This window comes from Hippopotamus amphibius, chromosome 4 (assembly GCF_030028045.1).
Source record: "Hippopotamus amphibius kiboko isolate mHipAmp2 chromosome 4, mHipAmp2.hap2, whole genome shotgun sequence".
Taxonomy (NCBI): Eukaryota; Metazoa; Chordata; class Mammalia; order Artiodactyla; family Hippopotamidae; genus Hippopotamus; species Hippopotamus amphibius.
Window position 1 is genome coordinate 121,020,734 of NC_080189.1, and position 10,115 is coordinate 121,030,848.

A 10,115-nucleotide genomic window follows, 5' to 3' on the forward strand; every position below is an offset into this window, starting at 1 on the left:
TCCACAGGACTGGGGGAAACAGAAACTCCACACTTGGAGGGGACACACAAGGTCTCATGGGGGCATCGACCAGACCTACTTGCTGGTATTTAAGTGTCACCTGAAGGGTGCAGGTGGGGGGGCAGCTGTGGCTCACTGCAGGGATAAGGACACTGGCAGTGGTACTTCTGGGGAGTACTCATTGCCATGAACCCTCCTGGAAGCCACTGTTTTCTTGGCCCCACCCAACAGCCTGTAGGCTTCAGTGCTGGGATGCCTCAGGCCAAACAGCCAAGAGGGCAGGAACACAGCCCTACCCATCAGCAGACAGGCTACATGAAGTGTTCCTGAGCCCACAGCTACCCACTAACCACACCCCTTGATGTGGCCCTGGCCACCAAAGGGACAAGACTCAGCATCACCCACCAGTGGACAGGAATGAGTTCCTCCAAGCCTGGAAGCCTGCACAAACCTTTTATTAACCAGGGGGCAGACAGCAGAAGCAAGAACTATAACCCTTAACCCTGCACCCTATGGGATGGAAACGACAATCACAGAAAGACAAAATGAGACAACAGAGGAATATGTCCTGATGAAGGAAAAAGATAAAACCCCAGAATAACAACTAAGTCAAGTGGAGCTAGGCAATCTACCTGAAAAATAATTCAGAGTAATGACAGTGAAGATGATCCAAGATCTTGGAAACAGAATGGAGGCACACACCAAGAAGATACAAGAAATGTTTGAAAAGACCTAGAAGAACTAGAGAACACAGATGAACAGTACAATAACTGAAATGAAAAATACACTAGAAGGAATCAATAGTAAAATAAATGAGGCAGAAGAATAGATAAGTGAGCTAGAAGACAAAATAGTGAAAATCACTGTTGTGGAACAGAATTAAAGAATGAAAAGAAATGAGGACTTTTTGACAGACCACTGGGAAAATATTAAACACACCAGCATTTGCAGTGTGAGGTCTGTGATGGAGAAGAGAGAGACTGGACCTGAGAAAATATTTGAAGAGGTAATAGCTGAAAAATGGTAAAGGAAACAGTCACCCAATTCCAGGAAGCACAGAGAATCTCAGGCAAGATAAACCCAAGGAGGTACATGCTGAGACACAGCAATCAAGTTAACAAGAATTAAAGACAGAAAATAAAGCAGCAAAGGAAAAGCAACAAATAACATACAAAGGAATTCACTTAAGATTATCAGCTGATTTCTCAGCAGAAACTCTGCAGGCCTGAAGGGAGTGGCATGATATATTTAAAATGATACCAAGAATACCCAGTAAGTCTCTCATTCAGATTTGATGGAGAAATCAAAAGCTTTACAGACAAAAGCTAAGAGAATTCAGCACCACTACACCAGCTTTGCAACAACTGTTCAAGGAAATTTTCTTGGAAAAGAAAAGGCCACAACTAGAAACAAGAAAATTGCAAATGGAAAAGCTGACTAGAAGGGCAAACATACAATAAAGGTAGGAAATCATCCACATACAAATATGGTATCAAAACTAGCAATTGTGAGAAGAGAGTATGGAGAGGATATTGGAAATACATTTGAAATGAAAAGATCAGCAACTGAAAACAATTGTGTGTGTGTGTGTGTGTGTGTGTAGACTGCTCTATCAAAACCTCATGGTAACCACAAACTGAACATCTACAATAGATACACAAAAAACCCAAACACAAAACTAAAGTTAGTCATCAAATCACACGAAAAGAGAACAAAAGAGGAAGGGAAGAATAAAGACCTACAAAAACAAACCCAAAACAATGAACAAAATGGCAATAAGAACATACATAATGATAATCACATAAATGTAAACAAAGTAAATACTTCAATCAAAAGACATATACTGGCTGCATGGATAAAAAAACAAGACCCATATATGTGATGTCTACAAGAGACCCACTTCAGATAGGGACACATACAGACTGAAAGAAGAGGATGGAAAAACATATCCATGCAAATGAAATTCAAAAGAATGCTGGAGCAGTAATGCTCATATTGGACAAAATAGACTTTAAAATAAAGACTTTTACAAGAGACAAGGACACTAAATAATGATCAAGGGATCAACGCAAGAAGAAGATATAACAATTGTAAATATATATGTCCCCAACACAGGAGCACCTCAATATATAAGGCAAATGTTAACAGCCATAAAAGGAGGAATCAACAGTAACACAATAATGGGGGAGGGATTTTAACACCCCACTTTCATCAATGGACAGATTATTCAGACTAAAAATCAACAAGGAAACACAGGCCTTAAATGACTTATTAGAACAGTAGACTTAATTGATATTTATAGAGCATTCCAAATGAAAGAAAGGGAATACACATTCCTTTCAAGTGCACATGGAACATTTTCCAGGAACAATCAAATGTTGGGCCACAAAGCGAGCCTCAGTAAATTTAAGAAAACTGAAATCATATCAAGCATCTCTTCTGACCACAATGCTAATGCTATGAGATAAGAAATCAACCAGAAAAATGCTGTAAAAGCCAGAAATACGTGGAGACTTAACAATATGCTACTGAGCAACCAATGGATCACTGAAGAAGCCAAGGAGAAACTAAAAAACCTAGAGATAAATGAGAACGGAAGCACAGTGATCCAAAACCTATGGGAAGTAGCAAAAGCAGTTCTAAGAGGGAAGTTTATAACAATACAGTCTTACCTCAGGAAACAAGAAAAAAATCTCAAACAACCTAACCTATACACCTAAAGCAGCTAGAAAAAGGAGAACAAACAAAAGCCAAAGTTAGTAGAATGAAAGAAATACTAAGTATCAGAGCAGAAATAAATGAAATAGAGACAAAGAAAACAATAGAAAAGATCAATGAAACAAAGTTGGTTCTTTGAAAAGATAAACAAAATTGATAAACCAGTCTCATCAAGAAAAAAAAGGGAGAGGGCTCAAGTCAGTAAAATTAGAAATTAAAACGAAGTTACAGAGGCTCACAAGAAACTACTACAAGCAACTATATGCCAATAAAATGGACAACCTAGAAGAAATGGATAAATTCTTAGAAAGGTACAGTCTCCCAAGACTGAACCAGGAAAAAACCAGAAAATATGAGGAGACCAATCACAATTACTGAAACTGAAACTGATTTAAAAACTCCCAACAAAAGTTCAGGGTCAGATGGCCTCACAGGCAAATTCTGTCAGACATTTAGAGAAGAGTTGACACCTATACTTACGAAACTATTCTAAAAACCTGCAGAGGGAGAACATTCCCAAACTCATTCAATGAGGCCACCATCATTCTGGTACCAAAGTCAGACAGATACCACACAAACAAAAATTACAGGCCAAGATCACTGATGAACATACATGCAAAAATTCTCAGCAAAATACTAGCAAACACAATCTATAAAAGAATCATACACCATGATCAAGTGAGATTTTTCCCAGGGATGCAAGGATTTTTCAGTGTCTGCAAATCAATCACTGTGATACACATCAACAAATTGAAGAATGAAAAGCATATGATCATATCAATAGATGCAGAAAAAGCTTTTGACAAAATTCAACAGTCATTTATGATAACTCTCTAGAAAGTGGGCACAGAGGGAACATACCTCAACATAATAAAAGGCCATATATGATAAACCTACAGCTAACATCATACTCAGTGGTGAAAATCTGAAAGCATTTCCTTTAAGATCAGGAACAAGACAAAGATGTGCACTCTCATCACTATTATTCAAAATAGTTTTGCAAGTCCTAGCTATGTCAATTAGAGAAGAAAAAGAATTAAAAGGAATCAAAATTGGAAAAGTAAAACTGTCACTGTTTGCTGATGATACTATACATAAAAAATCCTAAAGAGGCTACCAGAAAACTACTAAAGCTCGTCAATGAATTCAGTAAAGTTTCAGGATACAAAATTAATACACAGAAATTTGTTGCACTTTTGTACACTAACAATGAAAGATCAGAAAGAGAAATTAAAGAAACAATGCCATTTATAGGAGGCAGAAGACCTGTACTTTGAAAACTATATGATGCTGATGAAAGATGACAGAAACAGTTGGAAAGATACACAGTGTTCTTGGATTGGAAGAATCAATATTGTCCAAATAACTATATTCCCCAAGGCAATCTACAGATTAAATTCAATCCCTATCAAGTACCAATGGCATTTTTCACAGAACTAGAATAAACAATATTAAAATTTATGGAGAAACAAAAGACCCCAAATAGCCAAAGTAGTCTTGACAACGCAAAACAGAGCTGGTGGAATCAGCCTCCCTGACTTTATACTACAAAGCTACATTCATCAAAACAGTAAAGTACTGTCACAGAAACAGAAATAGAGATCAATGGAATAGGATAGAAAGCCCAGAAATAAACCCAAGCACCTGTAGTCAGTTAATTTATTACAAATGAGACAAAACTATACAATGGAGAAAAGACAGTCTCTTCAATAAATGGTTCTGGGAAAACTTGACAGCTATATGTAAAAGAATGAAATTAGAACATTCTATAACACCATACACAAAAATAAACTCAAAATGGGTTAAAGACCTAACTGTAAGATGTGATAATATAAAAATCTTAAAGGAAAACAGACATAACACTTTCATATAAATCTCAGGAATATGTTTTTTCATTTGTCTCCTAGAGTGGTGGAAATAAATGGGACCTAAGTAAACTCAAAAGCATTAGCATAGCAAAGGAAACCATAAAAAGACAGCCCACAGAATGGGGAACATATTTTCAAGTGAAGCAACTGACAAGGGATTGTTCTCCAAAACCTACAAACAGCTCATGCAGCTCACCATCAAAAACAAAACAAAAACAGACAACCCAATCAAAAAATGGGCAGATCTAAATAGATATTTCTCCAAAAAAGGCATGTAATAAGATGATTATCATTGCTAATTATTAGAGAAATGCAAATCAAAAATACAATGAGATATCACCTCACACCAGGCAGAATGGCCATCATCTAAAGGTCTACAAACATTAAATGCTGGAGAGGGTGTTGAGAAAAGGGAACCCTCTGATATTGTTGGTGGGAATGTAAATTGGTACAGCCCCTATGGAGAACACTATGGACATTCCTTTAAAAACTAAAAATACAGGTACCATATGATCCAGCAATCCCACTCCTCGGCATATATTCAGAGAAAACTATGGTTTGAAATGATTCATGCACCCCAGTGTTCACTGCAGCACTGTTCACAATAGCCAAGATGTGGAAGTAACCTAAATGTCTGACAGATGAATGGATAAAGAAAATCTCATACATGTATACAATGGATTATTACTCAACCACTAAAAAGAATGAGATAATGTTATTTGCAGCAATGTGGATGGACCTCAAGATTATCATACTCAATGAAGTCAGACAGAAAGATAAATGTCAAATGATATCACTTATATGCATAATGTAAAAAAATTATGATACAATTTAACTTATTTACAAAACAGAAACAGACTCACAGACTTAGAAAACAAAATTATGGTTACCAGAGGGGAAAGGTGGGGGAGCAGAGGGACACATACATTGGGAGTTAGGGATTGACATATACACACTACTATATTTAAAATAGATAATGAACAAAGACATACTGTATAGCACAGGCAACTCTGCTCAATATTCTGTAATAACCTCAATGGGAAAGAAATTTTTAAAAGGATACATGAATATGTATAAATAAATCACTTTGCTATTCACATGAATCTAACACAACATTGTTAATCAACTATATTCCAACATAAAATAAATTTTTTTAAAAAAATTAAAAATTTACAAAAGAAAGAAATTCAGATTAATAAAAAAGAATACCATGAAACCATAAAAGGAAAAACAAAAGGAATAAATGCAGAAAAACTATAGAATCAACTGGAAAAGAAGGTTTAAAGTGGCAACAACTATGTACTTAATAATTACTTTAAATGTCAGTATACTAAGTGCTCTGATCAAAAGACAGAGTGGTAGAATGGATAATAAGAGAACAACATACAGTATGCTGCCTACCAGAGACTCACTTTAGGGCAAAGACACACACACAGATTGAAAGCAAGAGAATGGAAAAGGTATTTCATGCAATGGAAGTGACAAGAAAGGTGGTGTAGTGATACTTACATCAGATAAAATAGACTTTAAAACAATGCCTATAAAGCAAAGAAGTCCACTATATAATAAGGGGATCAATAGAAGAGGACATTACACTTGTTAACATATATACACGCAATATAAAAGTGTCTAAATATGTAAAACAAGTGCTGATAAAAGGGATAAATTGACAGGAATACAATAGTAGTAGGAAGCTTTAACACCCCACTGACATCAATGGACAGATCTTCCCATCAGAAAACCAATAGGCAACAGAGATCCTAAATGACACAGTAGAACAGTTGTACTTAATGGATATCTACTAGACACTACATCCAAAAAAAAGGCATTCTTTTCAAGCACACATAGAACATTCTGTAGCACAGACCACATACTAGGAGACAAAACAAGCCTCAATCTATTTAAGAGGATAAAAATTATTTCAAATATCTTTCTGACCACAACAGTATGAAACTAAAAATCAACCACAGAAATAAAAATGAGAAAAAAAAATGATCAAATGCAGACAAAACAACATGCTACTAAAAAAAACCAATGGGTCAATTGATGAAATCAAAGAAATCAGGAAATAAGAAAAATGACAATGAACTCACAACCTTACAAAATACATGGAATGCCGCAAAAGCAGCGCTAAGAAGGAAGTTCTTAGCGATACAGATCTTCCTCGAGACAAAAATCTCAAATTACCTTACCTACCACCTAAAGGAATTATAAAAAAAAAAAAAACCCAAAGTAAGCAGAAAGAAGGAAATAAAGATCAAAGAGGAAATAGAAATTAAGAAGAAATAGAAAAGATCAATAAATCAAAGAGCTTGTTTTTTGAAAGGGTAAACAAAATTAACAAACCTCTAGCTAAGCTCACCAAGAAGGAAAGAGAGAGAACCCAAGTAAACAAAATAAGAAATAAGAGAAATAACAACTGATACCATAGAAATGCTAAAAATCATAAGATAATACTAGGAATAGGTATATGCCAACAAATTGGAGAACCTAGAAGAAACAGAAGTTTCTAGCAACATTTACCCTGCCAAAATTGAGACAAGAAACTTGTCACTAGTAGTGAAATAGAATATGTAATTAAAAAAAAAAAAAAAAACCCCACAAAAGTCCAGAACTGTATGGCTTCACTGGGGAATTCTATCAAACATGCAAAGAAGAACTTACAGCTATCCTTCTCAAACTATTTCAAAAAATGAAGAGGAGGAAACACTCCTAGAGTCATTCTATGAAGCTACCATCACCCTAATACCAAAACCAGACAAAGACACTACGAAAACAGAAAATTACAGGCCAATATCTTCGATGAATATAGAATCAGAAATCCTCAACAAAATCTTAGCAAACTTATTCCAACAATGCATAATAGGAATTATACACCATGATGAAGTTGGATTCATTCCAGGGTCACAAGGATGGTCCAACATACACAAATCAATTGATGTGATACACCACATTAACAAGAAAAGACAAAAAGCCACATGATCATCTGAATAGGTGCAGAAAAAGCACTTGATAACATTCATGATAAAAACTCACTGAAGTGGGAACACATCTCAACATAATAAAAGCCATTTATGTCAAACCCACCGCCAACATAATACTCAGTGGTGAAAAACTGAAAGCCTTTCCACTAAATTCTGGAAAAAGACAAGGATGCCTAATGTCACCACTTCTTTTCAACACAGTATTAGCATTCTTAGCCACAGCAAGCAGACAAGAAATTAAAGAGATAAAATTGTCATTATATGCAGATGACATGATACGCTGTATAGGAAACCCTAAAGACTTCATGCAAAACTACTGGAATAAATGAATTCAGCAAGTTAGCAGGACACAAGGTTAATATACAGAAATGTGTTGCATTTCTTTACACTAATGAAGAAATATTAGGAAAAAAAAAAAAACAGTATCATTTAAAATTGTATAAAAAAAAAAAAAAAACCCGGAAATAAATCCAACCAAGGAGGTTAGAGACCTGTATGGTGAGAACTATAAAATATTGATAAAGGCAATTGAAAGTGATTCAATGAAATGGAAAGATATTTCTGTTCTTGGATAAGTATTAATGTTGTTAAAATGGCCATACTACCAAAAGCAGTCTTCAAATTTAACACAATCCCTATTGACATTTTCCACAGAACTACAAAAAATAATCCTAACATTTATATGCAATCACAAAAGACCCAGAATTGTCAAAGCAGTCCTGAGGAAAACAAACCAAGCTAGAAGCATTACCTTTCCAGACTTCAGACAATACTACAAAGCTACAGTGATCAGAACAGCATCATATTGGCATAAAAACAGACATATACAAGGATGAGTCAAAAATTATCTGCACTATGGTTATATTAAAACTTCTGTTGGCCACACTGTCTTATCAGCACTTTCCAATCAAGGCTACCATCTCCCTGGTCACTGCTATGCAGGTGTGAACGTGTTACATCAGTTCATTTGTACCTGCGGTGCGAGCAAAAATGGATACCCCACTTGTGATGTGCACAAAAGAGAACAGCATGCAGTGATTTGTTTTTTGTGGTCTGAGGGTGTACCTGCTGCCATTATTTATCAAAAACTTTGTGTGCAGTATGGAGAAACTGTTTTGTCACAAAGAAGTGTGTATGAATGAATGAAGTTCAAGGAAGGTCACACAAGTGTTAGCCATCAAGGAGCTGGATTCACTTCTGATGAAGAGGTGAAGACACTGGTGCATTCGTGGCCCACAGCTCTGCCTAAAACAGTTTTTAATGAGGGAGTACGAAAGTTTGTTGACAGATGGGCAAAGTTTATTGAAAAGCAAGGAGATTATGTTGAAAAATGATGTATTTGTCTTTTCTAAAAGTTAATTAAAGTAAATTCTACAGCCAGAGTGTGGATAATTTTTGACTCACCCTTGTAGATCAGTGGGTCAGAATAGAAAGCTCAGAAATAAACCCAGACAACTGTGGCCCATTAATCTTAAACAAAAGAGACAAAAATATACAATGAAGTGACAGTGTCTTCAGCAAGTGGTTTGGGAAAGCTGGACAGCCTCATGTAAATCAGTGAAATTAAAATACTACCTCACACCATATACAAAAATAAATTTAAAGTGGTTTATAGACTTACAAGTAAGACATGATACCATAAAAGTCCTAGAAGAGAACAAAGGCAAAACATTCTCTGACATAAATTGTAGCAATATTTTCTAAGATCAGTTTCCCAAGGCAAAAGAAATAAAAGCAAAAATAAACAAATAGGACCTACTCAAACTTAAAAGCTTTTGCACAGCAAAGGAAGCCATCAACAAAATGAAGAGACAACCTGTGGATTAGCTGAAAATATTTTCAAATGATGCAACCAACAGGTGTTAATTTCCAAAATATACAAATAGCTCATACAACTCCATATGAAAAAAACAGACAGCCCTATCAAACAATGGGCAGAAGATGTAAATAGACATTTCTGTAAAGAAGACATACAGATGGCCAGTAGGCACGTGAAAAGATGCTCAATATTGGTAATTATTAGATAAGTGAAAATCAAAACCATAATGAGCTAATACCTCACACTGGTCAGAATGACTATCATGAAAAAGTCTACAAATAATAAATAATGGAGAGGTTGTGAAGAAAGGGGAATCCTCCTACACTGTTGGTGGGAATGTAAATTGGTGCAACCACTGTGGAAAACAGTATGGAGGTTGCTTAAAAACTAAAAGTAGAGCTGCCATATGATACAGCAATATCACTCCTGGGCATATATCAAGAAAAGATGAAAACTCCAATTCAGAAAGATATATACACCCCAGTGTTCATAGCGGCACTATTTACAGTAACCAAGACGTGGAAGCAACCTAAGTGTCCATTGACATATGCATGGATAAAGAAGAGGTGGTATGTTTACAGAATGAAATGCTACTTGGCCATAATAAAGAATAAAATAATGCCATTTGCAGCAATATGGATGGACCTATAGAATACCATACTAAATGAAGTCAGATGAAGATAATTATATGATATCACTTATATGTGGAATTTAAAAAGAAATACA